This window comes from Lolium rigidum, chromosome 3, assembly GCF_022539505.1.
Source record: "Lolium rigidum isolate FL_2022 chromosome 3, APGP_CSIRO_Lrig_0.1, whole genome shotgun sequence".
In the NCBI taxonomy this organism is placed as follows: domain Eukaryota; kingdom Viridiplantae; phylum Streptophyta; class Magnoliopsida; order Poales; family Poaceae; genus Lolium; species Lolium rigidum.
This window is the reverse complement of record NC_061510.1, coordinates 276,425,312-276,443,810: the sequence shown is the minus strand read 5'-3', so window position 1 is coordinate 276,443,810 and position 18,499 is coordinate 276,425,312. Positions and strand designations below refer to the sequence as shown.

General features: G+C 50.9%; 1 pseudogene; it reads left to right on the top strand.

Annotated features, from left to right (window-relative positions):
* The first annotated feature begins 3,361 nt into the window (after nt 1-3,361).
* Nucleotides 3,362-7,051, top strand: LOC124699543 (annotated as a pseudogene).
* Nucleotides 7,052-18,499: the final 11,448 nt, after the last annotated feature.

Here is an 18,499-nt window from a genome sequence, read left to right as displayed (position 1 = left end):
GGGAGCCCATCAGACTCGGAAAGAGCCCGACCGACTTGGAAAATGCATGTATGTGAGCAGAGAGAGACGCCCAAGGAGCTGCATATACGTGTGGAGGCTGAGTCTAAAAGGCTTCCCCGGTGTGCTTTACGCCATCTCTAATGGGGCGACCCATCCCGCGTCCGCGTGTCTGGATGGGTTGCGTCGGAAAAAAATGCGGCCCAACGCCGTGTCGCATTCCAAAAACGGATGGCCACGACGTCCAGGATGAAGCAAAGCTGACCCAAATCTGGGCCAGATTTGCGTGGCCGCGAATGGCACGTGCGCCCTCCCGCGTCCGCCTGCTCGCCTTCTAGGGCCCACCTATCGGCGCCCGCGAGTCTTAATAAATGGGGACTACGAGGCGGACTGTCCCTATCCAGTCCAGTCCCCTCTCCCACTCCCCAAGCACGCTCGAGCTTCCGCCGCCATGGCCACGAAGCGTGGGTTCGAGCCAAGCGCGAACGAACACGAGGCCGGCAGCAGCCAGCAAGTCGTGCCGACGACATTTGACATGGCGTCGCCGGCGTCCCAGCGCGAGAGGATCTACGTCACCGTCTCAGTGGCGCAGATCTTCTGGGAGGTCGACGCCCCAATCTCGTGGGGCGATGTGCACCTCTCCCACGGCTGACACCTGAGCCCAGATCGGGTTCCGGTGCCGCCGATCCTGGCCACCGGCCGCGCCCGCCTGGCGGAGATCCAGCGGCAGCGCGCACAACTCCCGGCGGACCTCCGGGAGGACCCCGCCTACAACGATAATAGTCCCTACTGGGACCTGTGGTTCGAGGTGGAGCATGTTGCGCGCCGGAGCACCTTCTTCGCCACGGCGACGGTGAGGCCTCGTGCACAGCCTCGCGCGCCGGTGAGGAGGGCAGGCCGCCGCCCAGGCGGCCTCTACATCGATGAGCCCGCGACTGCTCCACCGCGGGCCGCGCCATAGGCCTAGCCCGAGGAGAATGACGACCCCGAGCTGCGTGCCGCACCTCGAGGACCTGGCCAAAAGGCCGCGCCTCGCCAAGGTTATGCGCTCCTCCGCGCTGGAGGAGGAGGCCAAGGAGGACGCCGACGCGTGGGCGTTCCTCGCCATGGCGCGGCGGCAGGAGGAGGCAATGCGCCAGGCCGCGGTACGGGAGGAGGAGGAACGCCTCCTCCGCCTCAAGAACGAGGCGGAGCTTCAGGCCACTGCGGCGGAGCAGCGTGAGAAGCAAGCGGCATGGCTGGCACGCCTGCACAGGCTGGAGAGCCCTTCGGATCTGCACTCTGCCTGGGAAATATCGCAGTGGTTGCCCTGGCCGGAGTCCCCAACGTGTTCCGGCGTGTCAAGCTGGAACAACGTGTCCCCGCACATCGTCATCGACGTCGACGACGAGGACGATGAGTACTTCTGGGGGTAGGCGGCACGCCAGCGGCCACCGCGTCCCAAACCCTAGCTAGCAAGGGTTTACCTTTTTTTTAGTCGAAGCTCATATAGGGCTTTCTTTCGTGTAAATTTTCCCAAAATAGGGCATAAGTTTATAAAATGAAATTAGTCTAAATTTAGTTGTTTTCATTTTGTGTTTTGTTTTCGCGTTTTTTTTTGTTAGCGCTACATCCACGCATTAGGTACACTGCGCGATCCAACGGATTGTCGGTCAGATCCACTTGTCCAGGCGGCCATCTAAACTGCTACATTCGGACAACCAAACATTTTAGAAATAACATTATATAGTGGTACCCATAGGACAAGATGTGACTCACGCGTACTAGCTAAGATGACTACGAAGTTATTATCACACGGTTGACATCACCAATGAAGTCTAATCACACTATTTGTGACATGACATGACCAATGACAGTGACCTAGTATGTCTATCGGTAGCTGTAGATGATGGCAGTGTAAGCACAAGCACGGCCTTGGATGGAAAGGCACTTGCTGGCCACGCATGCATGCTGGCGAGCGCCTTCCCGCTCGTCCAGTCAGCGATCACGCGAGGCGGCCCAGGGGAGGATTGCCTCCAGGTGGCCCAAGGTGGAGCCGGGGCGGCCTCACCCGGCCCAGCAGCGGGCGGAGTCGGCCAAGCGGTGGGCAAGCCCGACCGGGCCGTGGGGAGCCGGAAGCTGGCCCGGGTGGGGGAGGCCGGAAGCCGGCCCAGCGCGGTGTTCTTCTTCTTTTATCTTCATTTCTTCACTGTTTTCTTCATAGAATTTGCATCGTTGCATACTTTCTTGATCCGCGAACCCCTGCGCGTTCATCAAGTCGATGGATTTTCCATACCGGGAGTCATCCCCCGACACAAATTTATGAGGGACTCATAATGTATGACTCATAAAATAGTGTAGGCCAATCTAATGTACTCTTGATGCCACCGACAACAGACCACAAATAAAATAAGTGTGTACACCAGTAAATAAACTATAAAGAAGATAAGGACATTGATTAAAAAACTCTGTTTAGATCTAGATTGTCCTCGACCTTCCTAAAAATAATGATTAATCCTCATCTCTATCAAAGAAAATGTAATATACGTAAATCATATTTGCTAGTCATGCCCTTACATTTCAATTTTTTTTTTCTAAATGGGAGTATAACCGTGGGCTCTGCATCATCTGATGCACACAGCCTTTTCATTGTGAAGTTCATAGTTCAAAACATTCATAGCTCAAGGATCACATAAGTTAGATACATATATCAACCATCGAAAAATAAAAGGTATAAAGCATCTATGCATCTAGGATCCTATCAAAAAACCATCGGACAGCTTGGTTGAAGATGTACTAAGCAACTATAAGCATCCAGTTACATCTAATAACTGTATATATACCTCTTATATATTATCGATTGAAAAAGGGAGGTTTAACAAACAACCAAAGACTTGGTTTTATTTCAACACAACGAGATACCAATAATGGGTAGCGGCCAAATTATAGAAAGGGTCTACTTGTAGAAAGATGTGACGGTTTCTTCATGATCGTGCATGACGTGCAGCTCTTGCCAGTTGCGCAACTGTATTTTGTCTGTTTATGAATTAGCCATGGCGTGCAAGCTTGTACAAACTTGTACTTTAACGCGGTATATCCACTTAACAATACAACTATCACTACCATGCAGCAATGTCAATGGGTAATGGATCAGGCCAGATGACCAGCAAGATGTGTCCTTTTGTTGTTTTTAATTTACACGCCGGACATGCGTGATAGTGAAACACCCTTGCTGGTTAACCTCGCATTCCACTCGCGTAGCTATATATATTTCGATGTTCAATAGCACTTCACCGACACACACTGTTCGCAAGAAGCACCATAAAAACATAGCTCACAAAGCTATAGCTACAGTGAGAGTGACCCAGAGAGAGCAATCAAATCAATGGCGACCCAGGCACAGCTGACGGTTCCCACCGACGCCGAGCTTTTGCAGGCGCAGGCGGACCTTTGGTGCCACAGCCTCTACTACATGAAGTCCATGGCGTTCCAGTGCGCCGTCAAGCTCGGCATCCCGACCGCCATCCATGGCCTGGGTGGCGCAGCGTCGCTCCCCGATCTGGTCACCGCGCTTTCCCTTCCACCCGCCAAGCTGCCCTACCTCCGTCGCATCATGCGCCTGCTGGCCACCTCCGGCGTCTTCGCCGCCGACAGCGCCACCGACGTGGAGGTCTACCGCCTGACCCCACTCTCCCACCTCCTTCTAGACGGAGTCACCGTAGATGGCCACCCGAGCCAGACGTCCGTTGTGCTCGCCGCGACCGCTAGGCACTGCGTCGAGGCTGCGCTGGGCCTCACCGACTGGTTCAGGAAGGACGTCGCCGGGTCGCCGTTCCAGGATCTCCATGGTGTCAACCTCTTTGACGGCAGCATGGCGGAAGAAGAACCAGAGATCGACGCCGTGTTCAACGAAGGCTTGGCGGCCCACGATAACTCTGGGTTCCTCGCTGTCCTCCGGGAGTGCGGGGGCACACTGTTCGAGGGGCTAGACTCCCTGACCGACTGCTGCGGCGGCGACGGCACGACGGCGAGGGCCATCGTCGAGGCTTTCCCGCAGATCAAATGCACCGTGCTCGACCTTCCGCGCGTCATTGACAATGTGCCAGCCGATGGCGTGGTTAACTATGTTGCCGGTGACATGTTCAACCTCGTCCCACCTGCTCAAGCTGTGTTGGTCAAGGTAAAACGACTTGGCAAACTCTATCTAAAAAAAAAGACTTGGCAAACTCAGGCAAAATTTCACATTTTAATTACTACTAGCTTCACCACTGAAGTTTCATCAAAATACTTCCATTTTATAGCTTGTTCTTCACCACTGGAGTGACGAGGACTGTGTCAAGATCCTGGCTCAGTGCAAGAAGGCCGTTCCCTCCCGGGAAGAGGGAGGGAAAGTGATCGTCATCGACATAGTTGTAGATCCTTCTTCAGGATCAACACATGAAGCCGAGCTCCTGATGGATGTAGCCATGATGGTTATGTCCAATGGCCGACAGCGCGACGAGTCTGACTGGAGCGAGATTTTCACCAAAGCAGGATTCAGTGGCTATAACATTGTACAGAAACTAGGAGCTCGCGGCCTCTTTGAGGTCTATCCATGAGCAAGCCTAAACATTATCGTGTGATTTGTGTGGTCTAAAGGTGTGTTCGTAGGAAAATGAATAAGGGGCTGGATTGTGTTACTTTGTGAAGTTGTGTTTTGACGATTGTACAAGGTATGTGCTGATGAGGTGTTATGCTTTGTTACTTTGTTATCTGTAAGACTTCCATTTCGAGAAGTATGTATTAAAGCACACTGCGTGCTTCTCTGTTTTCATGTTCACGATTCCTTTCGAACACCTTGAACACGATATTTGTCGATGCGGATCATGCTGCGGGCTCCCTGTGCAGCTTCAACGCCGCCCTGTCTTGGTGACGGGCCCCGACATCGCATCTGGCAGGATTCGACCGTAGCTGCAGACCCATGTAGTGTTGGATAATTAGGCACAATTTTTATGATTAATTCCAGAATATAAAACATGATAACAGTAACTACTAATATGTGAAACTCGAACATACTAGATGCATTAATTAACATGAATAGTAGCATCGTAAACGGTAAACCATCCATCGCTAAACAGATCGAGATATGTCGCACGTACCGATCTAGTGGAGGTAGCGGTGTTGCAGATGATGTCGCTGCAGTAACGTTGTTGATGACAACGTTGTTGACGACAGGGACGACTGGTCGAAGTAGACGACGTTGAAGACGACGGTAGGCAGAACCGTCGGACTTGGACGGAAGACGACCCGTGATGAAGAACTTGAGCAGTCGCGCAAAGCGCTTCCCAAAAACCTTATTCGCCCTCTCTCGTACAGGATTGCAAAGGCGAGCGGTTCCGGAGACCTGCTCTCTCGTTCGCCGGTGCACCCCGGCGGGCGGGATGGAGTAGGCTACAATGGCGGTGCAAACAGTGAGAGGTGGAAACCCTAACTCGTGTATTAGATGATGTTTCTGCGGTAGCCAGGCAAGAGATTATATAGGCTCAGAAAATCCTAGGCAACATGGGGCACTCACACGTCGCGCGCACGTTTCGAGTCGATTACAGATAGCCCAAGGTCCGGAAGCGACCCGAACTGACTAACTGCGACGCGTCCGTCTAGGACTCTATTCATTTTCCTGAACTGCAAAAAGAAAGGAAAGTCTCGGCTCGAGGCTCAATCCACTCACCACGAACGTGGCGCGTGTCGCGTCGCGTCTCGTCGAGACGAGCGAGCGTGGAGGAGGAGGAGCGCGCGTGTACCACTCCTATTCTCACTCACTTACTAGTAGTGGAACAACCCACCTTATAAAGTGGTCTAACTTCCTCCCAACTTTCCATGTGAGACTAAACTTACCGCCTCTTGCCACTCCCTAGTGAGCTGCCACCAACTTGGGCTCAAACTCACAAGCCTGCCACTATGTCGGCTTTGAGATTTATAGGGAAATCCGAAATCTAGTATGGGCCACTACATGACGTCCATGGCGTTCCAGTGCGCCGTCAAGCTCGGTATCCCGACCGCCATCCACGGCTTGGGCGGCGCAGCGTCGCTCCCTGATCTGGTCACCGCGCTGTCCCTTCCACCCGCCAAGCTGCCGTACCTCCGCCGCATCATGCGCCTGCTGGCCACGTCCGGCATCTTCGCCGCCACCGACGTGGAGGTCTACCGCCTCACCCCGATCTCCTACCTGCTGCTCGACGGCATCGCCGTAGTAGACGGACACCCGAGCCAGATGTCCATCGTGCTCGCTGCGACCTCCAGGCACCGCGTCGAGGCCGCGCTGGGCCTCACCAACTGGTTCAGGAAGGACGTCGTCGGGTCGCCGTTCGAGGATCTCCATGGCGTCACCCTCTTCAACGGGAGCATGGCGGAAGCAGAGCCCGAGATCGACGCCGTCTTCAACGAAGCTTTGGAGGCCCATGATAACTCCGGGTTCCTCGCTGTCCTGCAGGAGTGCGGCGGCACACTCTTCCAGGGCCTGGACTCCCTGACCGACTGCGGCAGCGGTAACGGTACCACGGCGAGGGCCATCGTCGAGGCCTTCCCGCAGGTCAAATGCACCGTCCTCGACCTTCCGCGGGTGATCGACAATGTGCCAGCAGATGGTGTGGTTGACTACGTGGCCGGCGACATGTTCAGCCTCGTCCCACCTGCTCAAGTTGTGCTGGTCAAGGTACAATCTACAGCGTGCCAAACTGATGGAAATCCCTATCTTGATCTTAACACTACAGTTTTACCAAAATATTTCTATTTTGTAGCTTGTGCTGCATCACTGGAGCGACGAGGACTGCGGGAAGATCCTGGCTCAGTGCAAGAAGGCCGTCCCATCGCGAGAGGAGGGAGGGAAAGTCATCGTCATCGACATAGTTGTGGACTCTTCTTCAGGACACACACGCATGAAGCCGAGCTCCTCATGGACATAGCCATGATGGTGTTGACCAATGGACGACAGCGCGACGAGTCTGACTAGGGCGAGATTTTCACCAAAGCAGGATTCAGTGGCTATAACATTGTGAAGAAACTAGGAGCTCGCGGCGTCTTTGAGGCCTATCCATGAGGCAGGCCTAAAAACTATCGTGTGGTTTGGTGCGAGAGATGTCCTCTAAAAGTGTGTTCGTAGGGAAATGAATAAGGGGCCGCATTGTCTTACTTTGTGAATTTGTGTTTGATGATTGTGCAAGGTATGAGCCGATGATCACACTTTGTTGTTTTCATGTTCACGTTCACCTATAAGTGGATTGTTCTTATCTATAAAACTTCCATTTCAATAAGTACATATTAAAGCACCAGCTGTGCTTCTGTTATCACCAGAATTTAACCGAGTCAGAGGTGGGCCGCAATCAAGATGGGCTTAAAGGAAGTATACATGGAGGATTACGTGAATCGGCCTGTTATACCAAGTTGGGCTTAATTGCCCGTGTATCTGTAACATATTAGATCTATTTTAGTTTAGAGATAGAATCTTACTCGTGCACGGTTTAGTGCATGCCCACATTAGAAAGTCCGCTGGACTATAAATATGTATCTAGGGTTTATGGAATAAACAACAACTCACGTTCAACCCCAAAACAAACCAATCTCGGCGCATCGCCAACTCCTTCGTCTCGAGGGTTTCTACCAGGTAAACGACATGCTGCCTAGATCGCATCTTGCGATCTAGGCAGCACAAGCCCCACGTTGTTCATGCGTTGCTCGTATCGAAGCGCTTTTGATGGCGAGCAACGTAGTTATCATTAGATGTGTTAGGGTTAGCATTGTTCTTCGTTTAAACATGCTTACGTAGTGCAACCCTTGCATATCTAGCCGCCCTCACGCCTATCTCAGGTGTGGGGCGGCACCCGCTTGATCATTATTTAGTAGATCTGATCCGTTACGATTGCTCCTTGTTCTACAAGGATTAGTTTAATATCCGCAATAGTTAGGCCTTACGAAGGGGGAGGATCCGGTGGCACGTAGGGTGGCGTTCGCAAGTCCTAAACGGGATGTTCCGAGGATCAACTTCATGTTGGTTTTTAGGCCTTGTTTAGGATCGGCTTACGAGCACCGTGCGTGGCCGCGAGGCCCAACTCTGGAGTAGGATGATCCGATTATGCGGTGAAAACCCTAAATCGTCGTAGATCTCATTAGCTCTATCTTGATCAAGCAGGACCACCAAGTATTCGTGCACCCCGTACGAATCATGGGTGGATCGGCTCTCCGAGCCGATTCACGGGATAACCCGAGAGCCGATCGAGGCTCGTATTTAATGTTTACATGTATGCCCTGCAGGAAATTAAGCGAGGCATCCCCATCACCTTCCCGACCGGGTATAGGTCGGTGGCACGCCCTTGCACTTCGCATCGCCGCGTGTGACCGGAAGAGCATTGCGGGCCGTCGCTCGGAGGGTCTCAGCCAGCCGCAGCTCTAGGCTCTTCCCGGCTCTACGGTGTTGACAAGGCCGCTGCCCGCCGGTGGGTTTTGGCAGTCAACACATTCTCAGCACGCCCGGTGGGACAATCGTCTACATCAACCACATCGCCATCTACATCTGAGATGGCGGACGACACGCCAGTCACCTACGAGGATCTGCCTGACGAGCTCAAGAAGCAATACAACGAGATCAAGGCCACCCTCGAAGCCGACCTCATCGGCTCTTTTCAGAGAACCCGTTCCCATGGCATCAGATGGAAGGGATTCTCACCGCAAGGTGCGCTCGATGGGATAGACCTCTCTACCCCGTCGGAGGAACGCACCGAGGGTCCGCGGCGAGGAGATCAACTACCCGGTGGCTCACTCGCTACACCGCCACTGCGAGAACTTGGTCAACGTGTTGGAGCGTGTCGCTCGCGCGTGATCCGAGGAGATCATGAGCCACCGGTACTCGCCGTCGGGACCAGCTCTCGGGACTCATCAAGGAGAGTTGCCACTCCGGTCCCGTCCACCGCTGCCATATGCGTTGGCAGCACCTGCTGAAGTGCCGACTACACCGGCATTCCTCGTCTACAGGATTGGTGGCGACCCTAGTGACTACCAGTTCTTAATGGAGGCGCCTAAGGAGATCCCTCAAGGATACGCGTGTATGTATGTGCCGGATTGTGGTGACTGGGCACTCACAAACCAGGCCACAACATCGGGGACTCCGGCGAAGACAGGAGGAACGTCGATGACAGAGCTTGAGAAGCAGACGTGGCTGACTAAATACGCCACACCGACGAAACTCCCGAGCCCAGCTCCTGCAGCTGGCCCAGAGCTGGAAAAGCAAACATGGCTGGCCAAGTACGCCACCCCGGCGAATCTTCAGAGTGCAACTCCTACGGCCAGCACAGCGGATCAGATCAGTACCATACTGAGAGACCAGTTCGGCATGATGCCGAAAAGAAGGGCAGTCGGCTATTCCAAGCCATACCCTGACGATTACGAGATGATCCCGCTGCCACCTAAATATCGGCTCCCTGACTTCTCCAAATTCAGTGGATCGGATGGCTCCAGCTCCATCGAGCACGTCGGCCGATATTTGGCTCAACTAGGACCGGCTTCGGTGTCGGATCAGCTACGCGTGAGGCTCTTTGCACGGTCCCTCACGGGATCGGCTTTTGGATGGTACACCTCTTTGCCAGCAAACTCCATCCAGGTCTTGGAAGCAATTGGAAGAACAGTTCCATATGCAATACCATTCGAAGCTTCCGAGTCTGGCATTGCCGATCTAGCACAACTACGTCAGAAGCGCGGGGAAACGGTGACAGAATACATCCAGCGCTTCAGGAATCTTAGGAACCGATGTTATTCGGTTCGTATAACTGAAAAGGAAGCAGTCGAGTTGGCAGTAGCAGGCCTTGCAACACAGCTCAAGGACATGGCCTCCCAAGCAGATTATCCCTCGCTGGCGCACATGGTTCAGAAACTATCAGCATATGAACAGCGCCATCCCGACCTGTACCAAGACAAGTTCAAGCGTGCAGTAGTTATGGTCGATACAGAGGAAGATGAAGTGCCTGCGGGAGACCAAGAAATAGCAGTGGCTGAGTGGACTCGGGGAGGAACCCCCGTGGCCTGCAAATGGGTAAAGCCACCGGGGCCGCCTGGGGATTTGATTTTGACGTGACCAAGACTGAACAAATCTTCGACCTCCTGCTCAAGGAGAAACGAGTTGACGATTCCCGAAGGTCTCAAGTTCCCCACGGCGAAAGAGCTAAACGGAAAGCCGTACCGCAAATTCCACAACTCGCTTTCCCATGCCACCAACGACCGCCGGGTGTGGCGTCGGCACATCCAAGCGGCGATAGAGAAGGGGCGGCTAATTTTCAACCGAGTACGCCATGAAGGTCGACACCCAACCCTTCCCCGCCGTTAACATGGTGGAAATCACCTACCCCGAAGGTTGCCAGCCGGGTCCCTCGTTCGAGCATCAACATGGTAGGACCCGGAAACCACTCGGCAAAGATGGAGATGAGGGCAGCTGCTCTCATAGCAAGGATACAGGGAGGCCGCTCCACGCGATCGGCTCCGTCATGATGGCAAGCGCTATGTCACGGAGGGAGAGGTGAAGAATATAAGATATCAGCGACCCTCTCTGATCACCTCCTCAACAAATATGTGAGTCAGTATGACCAACGCCGACGGTCCAATTACGATGATAGAGGAGATCGTCTGGCTAGAGAAGCCAGAAGATATCGTCGGCAGGATCGCGATGAGGAGGAACACGAGCGCTGTGCCACGGAAGCATCAAGGGAGCAAGATGACAACGCCAGACACTGGGACTGCCCCTTCTTCAGACACTGCTGGGATTCAGGAATGAGCCGATTGCCCACAATCGGCAATTGCCCAGAATGCAATCAGAAAAAGAAGGAGGCAGCCAACGTGTCCGTGTTCGAGCGCCTAGGGCCTCTCCCGCCACAAAGCAAACGCGGCTGAGTCACCTCGTTGGGCGGATCTTGAGGATTCGGAAGACGAGGGAGAAGTGGAAGAAGACAGGTACCACCGGCCAAGGTGGTGCCCCGACGGACTCAGCCGTTCCCAAAAGCGCAGGGTTCAGCGATTGCGCGGCCCGGAGGAAGCCGAAAGGTTGTACCTGCATACGCTAAGGAAGGCACGGCCTGATCTGGCTGCAAAGGTTCAGCGAACCCTGGATGAAGAGGGTCGTCCACGGAAAATGGAGTGGCGCCCCAAACAGAGGAAAGCCGATGATGAGACATCGGCTGGCACAAACATGGTGCTCGTCTTGCCAGCGGAGCGTAGTGCTCCACGACTCTACGGTGCACTCAAGGTGGACGACAGCAAGCGCATCAAGTCAGAGGTTGGGTTGGTTTTATCCAGCCTAACCAAATAGCAAGACTAAACCAATGAGCAAACCGAGCGAGGCTGATCCTTGTGATCGGCCCCAAAAAGTTTATGAAGGGACATTACAAGACCTTCAGTCAGCTCTCCAATGAATATGGAGGCCGATTCCAGCAATCGGCCAAAATTACCTTCACCACATGTTCTGCTTGCGTTCAGCACCGATCTACTGAGCAGTGGCCACGTCGGCGGACGAGAGTCAGCGTGGATTTTTGCGGAGCCGACGTACAAGTGCAGTGCCCTGGCTATCCATACAAGCCGATATCTGCAGTCATCCAGCAGGTATCGGCTCGGGGGGCATATAATCAGATGAACATGTGCAGATAAAACATGTGAGAACATACGTGCAATGAAACATTGGGGGCCGATTAAGAAAAATCGGCCAAATAAAAAATTTTACAGCCGATGCGAGGGCATCGACTTTAGAATTGAGAGGCAGCCGATGCGCAGCCATCGACTTTAGTGGAATTATGCAATGTTTATCGAGTCTCCACCAAATCCAGACCAACGGTGGTGCCTTCGTTGCCTCGAGGGAGTAAAACAATGGAAACTTCTCCGACTGCTTCGAGCCGATCCGGGTTCCCGAACCTTTTTGTTGTCAAGGATTTCCAATCTGTGGGGCTAGTGCAGCTGAAACGGAAGATTATCGGCTGTCGGAGGAAGAAAGAGGATCGGCCGTGGCGCATTCTCTTCGACATTCTCGCCTCGAGTAAGGCTCGGGGGCAGCAGGCCTAGTGGATACTCTGTCTAAAGAACCGATGAGGATACCATCGGCTGATCCTTCATTGCAACCTTCTTCACAATGATGGGTACCGAAAAGGATTATTGGGTTTGGTTGGAAAAGTTCGAAGGTTTTCCTGAAAATCCGGCATCTTCCACCAGATTTAGAAAATCATCATCTGAAGAAGAGAAGGGTGAATTTCAAAGGACCGATGCGGTGCGATCGGCTCATTACGCATTGGCAAAGGGGACGAATCGGCAAGGTCAGTAGAAGAGAGAATCGGCTCAATTAAAAGGAATCGGCAAAATCAAGATTGGGGAAAAGTTCTTCATTGATTAAGATGAGATTTCTTACATAAAGAGCTAATTGCTCTCAAAAGGGAAATACTAGGGGATACATTGCCCCATCTACTACTACTGACCCTATGCTAGAGGTCCTATCTACGGGCCGTCACTGCCCTCGTCGTCATCCTCAGAGCTCTCATCGGCACTGCTGCCGATGGGCTCCTCGTCGCTACTCCCGTAGCCCTCCACGGGGGCTTCGTCCCCGTCTTCGTCGTCGCTCGCTCGTCGTCGTCCCACCACATGCGAAGGCGCTTCGCCGGCGGGTAGCCCTCGAGGAGTCGTCGTCGTCGTCGTCCTCCTCCTCCTCTTCTTCCTCCACCACCCCCTCGGAGGAGGTGAAGTCGTCCCGGGAGAAGCGATCGTCATCGCTCTCCTCCTCCGATTCCCCGTCGGCGAGGAAACGGAGGTCGCTCTCCTCGTCCGTCGAGGACTGGTCGTCCTCGGACCGGATGGAGAAGTCATGGCTCGACTCCTCCCCGGCCGCAATGGCGCGGCGGGTGTTGGCCGCATGGACCGCCGCCGGGTTGTGCTCCGGCGTCGGCTCGCGGGACATGGAGGACCTGGCTGGAAGGGTCCGATAGGGCGAGAGGAGGAAGAAGACATGATGGCGCGAGGAGGAATTTTGGACTGCTAATGCGAGGGGATGCGGAGCGGAGCTGTTCATAGCGGTTAAATAAAAGGGGATATGGTGAAAATTCAATGCCACAGTAGTTTCCGAGGAAGTGGTGTTTGAAAGAAAGAGAAAAGACTGCCAAATCACGCGGAGAAGTTGAGAAGGCAAGTCATCATGGTGACGGATATCTGCGACGGTTCTGCCCCGACATGACCCGACGAAAGAAAGCGTAATGATTTTGGAAATACCATTTCCAAAACCAGGGGGCATGTGTTATCACCAGAATTTAACCGAGTCAGAGGTGGGCCGCAATCAAGATGGGCTTAAAGGAAGTATACATGGAGGATTACGTGAATCGGCCTGTTATACCAAGTTGGGCTTAATTGCCCGTGTATCTGTAACATATTAGATCTATTTTAGTTTAGAGATAGAATCTTACTCGTGCACGGTTTAGTGCATGCCCACATTAGAAAGTCCGCTGGACTATAAATATGTATCTAGGGTTTATGGAATAAACAACAACTCACGTTCAACCCCAAAACAAACCAATCTCGGCGCATCGCCAACTCCTTCGTCTCGAGGGTTTCTACCAGGTAAGCGACATGCTGCCTAGATCGCATCTTGCGATCTAGGCAGCACAAGCCCCACGTTGTTCATGCGTTGCTCGTACTGAAGCGCTTTTGATGGCGAGCAACGTAGTTATCATTAGATGCGTTAGGGTTAGCATTGTTCTTCGTTTAAGCATGCTTACGTAGTGCAACCCTTGCATATCTAGCCGCCCTCACGCCTATCTCGGGTGTGGGGGCGGCACCCGCTTGATCATTATTTAGTAGATCTGATCCGTTACGATTGCTCCTTGTTCTACAAGGATTAGTTTAATATCCGCAATAGTTAGGCCTTACGAAGGGGGAGGATCCGGTGGCACGTAGGGTGGCGTTCGCAAGTCCTAAACGGGATGTTCCGAGGATCAACTTCATGTTGGTTTTTAGGCCTTGTTTAGGATCGGCTTACGAGCACCGTGCGTGGCCGCGAGGCCCAACCTCGGAGTAGGATGATCCGATTATGCGGTGAAAACCCTAAATCGTCGTAGATCTCATTAGCTCTATCTTGATCAAGCAGGACCACCAAGTATTCGTGCACCCCGTACGAATCATGGGTGGATCGGCTCTCGAGCCGATTCACAGGATAACCCGAGAGCCGATCGAGGCTCGTATTTAATGTTTACATGTATGCCCTGCAGAAACTAAGCGAGGCATCCCCATCACCTTCCCGACCAGTGCATAGGTCAGGTGGCACGCCCTTGCACTTCGCATCGCCGCGTGTGACCAGAAGAGCATTGCGGGCCGTCGCTCGGAGGGGTCTCAGCCAGCCGCAGCTCTAGGCTCTTCCCGGCTCTACGGTGTTGACAAGGCCGCTGCCCGCCGGTGGGTTTTGGCAGTCAACAGCTTCATTGTTTTCATGTTCACCTTTCGTTTCGAATAACTTGTGAAAGATTGCTGCACTAACCAATTAATTAATTAAACCAAAAGTCCAAACTTATAGAAAGATACTAAGCAGTGTATTTATATTCAACGCTTTCCCTCACGTTTAAACTATTTTAGTATTTTAGTCTATTTAAGTTCTTAGCGTGTGGGTTCGGTGCGGGCCGTAGAATTTTTTTCTTTTCTTTTTAAAACTGCGTGAGCAGGGTCTTGAACTTGAGACCTAATGATTCTGATACCATAAAAGATTATTACAATAATCAATTAAACCAAAAGTCCAAACTAATAGAAAGATACTAGGCAGTGTATTTACATTCAACAACTTAAACACTACATTTGTTGATGTGGACATGCTCAACTGTCTCTTGTAACCATCATTTTAGGATATATGTTCAGTTCTTGTTGAATATGTCTACATGTTGATGTTAATGGCTCTACGAGAGAGAACAAGATCAAGACATGAGAGAGCATGATCAACACGTATCCGTCGGTTACCATGTATATATACTGATTATTAATGGAAACCATCGAGCCATGCCATTGCAGCTTAATGTTGTTCTCCCACATGGTATCAGATTATTAATGGAAACCATCGAGCCTGCTCCTTCACCATGACTACAGATGAGATTGCTGCAAAGGAGTCCAAGCTCAACGCTTGTGCTAAAGAAACTTGGTCACGTTAACAACATATCTACCTAGACACATCTGTAGCCTCCCCTGTTGATCCAGCTCGGCCTCCCTATCCCCTCCGCCGACAATATAGTGTTACTTGAGAATTCGTTGTGAGAGTTAGCTCTTCAAGTTAGCAAGAAATGACCGAAACAGTCCCTCCTGTTGGCTGATGGTTGACCGACCACCTGTCGGTACAAGCAAACCGAGTACCTCTTTCTGTCCCCTGCCTAGGACAGACCCCTCATGTGTGAAGGACACTTTCCGTTCTCCTCCAACAGCTCCCTAAAGTTTTGCTCGAGAAACAAACTCTACTTCGTTCGCTTTGGTCATGGAGGCTTGACTTCGTTTTGGTCATGGATGGTTCGCTTCTTGACTAATACCGTGTGTAATGTGTTGTCGTGTTGACGTGGAGTGCTATGCTGTGTTGGGCGATTGGTCCTTCACCGAGCCGGCCAAGTATAAGAGCAACTTCAATGGAGCAATGCATTTTGGACATAATTTATTTTCGTTTGCGTCCGGCACGTACACAAAAAGTGGCCACATGTCCGCATGCGGCTGCCTCTTCTCCAGCGCCAGAGACGCATTTTTTGACGCCGAGCTTTTGCATGCGCAGGCTGACCTTTGGCACCACAGCCTCTACTACATGACGTCCATGGCATTCCAGTGCGCCGTCAAGCTCGGCATCCCGACCGCCATTCACGGCCTAGATGGCGCAGCGTCACTCCCCGATCTGGTCACCGCGCTGTCCCTTCCACCCGCCAAGTTGCCGTACTTCCGCCGCATCATGCGCCTGCTGGCCACGTCCGGCGTCATCGTCGCCGCACCACTGTTTTCAGTTCTGAAAGTATTTCACATCCAGCGATCATATCATTAGGCAGTTGAGCCACTGCAAAATTGTGCCAGTAAGCATATGCAGTCTTCATTGTGCCACTAAAAGTTAAAATAGTCCAAAACTTACAGTCTGCAAAGATAGCTAACATGTTGTTTTCTTCCTCAGTAGTTTTAGCAGCTATCCCTTCCTTTGGCTGTATTTACAAATGTAAAGAGGCAATTAAGAACAACTGACAAGGATTTGGCTCCCGACAGGAAAAAAAATCCCGGGGGTGCTTGGGATTCCCGGTTACCGCGGTTCCCGGGAAATCCCGCCCGGTTACCGGACGAATTCAAAATCTAAAATTTAAATTCAAAGAGATTATTCGCTAAAATTATATAGAATATTCGCTAAAATTTAAATTTTTTGCAAAAAAACAAAAAAATCGGGATATTTTACCCGGTTAGACCAATTCCCGGGGGTGGTCGGGATATCCGGTTCCCGGCCGGGAACCAGATTTCCCGGGCGGTAACCAAATCCCTGACAACTGATACTTTGAATGATCCCTTGAATAGCTTAAAATATTTAAAGAGATGTGTTAAAATTAATAACTCACAGTTTCAGTGCTCTCCCCTAGAGCATCCTGTGTTTGAAAAGGAACGCATTCCTCCTTTTGTCTTGACAGATCAGTCCTACTTCCAACAGTTGACTGTTTTTCCTGATCATTTAATACTATGTTTTGCCAATCTGAGTCATGAGATCGTGTTCCTAAAAATGCACCTTGTGGCATAGAAGGTATGATAGTCATCTCAGGTGATGATTGTTCAAGATGACAGCTTGGACCAAGTGAAGATGGATTCAGATGGCCAAGTGCTGTCATTGGTGGCAGTGAAGGAGGTGACAACTGACACGCTAATGCTAGTACTGCATTTCGTTGCTCCATCGTTTCTTCGGGGTAGGAGGACATATGATTGATTTTACACTTTTCACTAACAGACATGAGAGGAGAAATTGATTCTGACACTACATCCGCCTTTTTCAAAATTTTCTCACAAGAAACTACATCTGCCTTCTTCAACTTTTTGTCACGACAAGAACCATCACCTCCATCATGCAAAGCTGAAGCAGCAGAAATTGGCCTTTTTCGAGCAGTTAATCTACATCCTTTAGCAGGTTTCTGAAATGGAAAAATTACTGCATCTCGTCAACATAATTTTGTGTAAAAACTCAAAAAGAAGGGAAAAAAAAAACATACACCATAACAATGGTAACTGAGTGTTCAATCTTCAAGACACCTCTGAGGTAACACTGAATAAAATCATCGTAGTTTGAACGGATGAGCAGGGATAATATTCTAGCTATAAATAAAGTTGCATATTCTAGCTGTCAATAAAGTTACATATGCAGGTGATTTTTGTTTGACGTGCACAGATGTTTGCTTAAACATACAAGATGCAGATATTGTAACAGGATCAAACAGATGAAAGTGTCACTAGCCCTTACCAAAACAGTGCATAATGAAGGTAGGCCAAATGGATCACATGGGATCCAAAGTGTGCTAATATTGACAGATCTCTTTTAAATCTGACAGATTACAAATAAATGTGTAGTGAACTTGTTCAATCGACTGTAGATTGGTAGGGACTTCTTGTTCCTTGATCGAATATGGACATGAAAATAAGGCTAGAACAAAATGGGAGAAATCAGAAGTACAGAATATGCACTGTGTGTACCTCTTCGAAGTAGCGTACCCATTTTTTACCGTCCCAGCAATACCGTGGCCTCAGCTGCTTATTTTCAACCGTCAGCACACCCGCACAATCCACGTGCTCAATATATGTCTCGTGATCCTCCAACTCCACTCCATACTTCTTGTCGATTCCACTACCTAATACTTCCACAATAACTCCAGCCCACCAGCTACCTTGACGAAGTACCTCAACATGTGAAGATGGAGAAAATCTGTACCTAGAGGTCATACGCGTGATGATGCATGCTGGCCGAATATATGCAGAATCCACAACCTCAGTAACCAATTCCTCATTCTTTTCAATATGTATGTACTGAACTAGGAAATGTGCACCAATCACTTTTAGAACAGTAGCTGGACTCCACGATTCACCAGAGTTTTTTTCAGACCGACTCACTTCAACTTGGTTTCCTTCACTGAACAAAGGACTTCCATTGTCCTGCAGACAACAAGATTATTAGAACTGATGCAATACAGTGTTTATGGTTGCAACGGTGGGGTCACTTGTACTGTTAAATGGTTGATTTCCTCCATTGGGTACATTTGGATCAACAATTATGGTGAAGCTTTTCCGGCTGAGTTGGCCAATATTGGCAACAAAAGGAATAACTAGAGCTGGCAAAGAAGCATTGACATGCAAAAAATGGCAACCATCCAAGTGCAAACATAGAAAAAAAAATTGTCATGAACAAAAAATTGGTACAGTATGTTCTTGCCACCATTCATTTTTGCCAATAGTTCTGGCCACCCTTCAAACATACCAAAAGCTCTTTCACATGTACAGTTCTTGTTTTCCAATT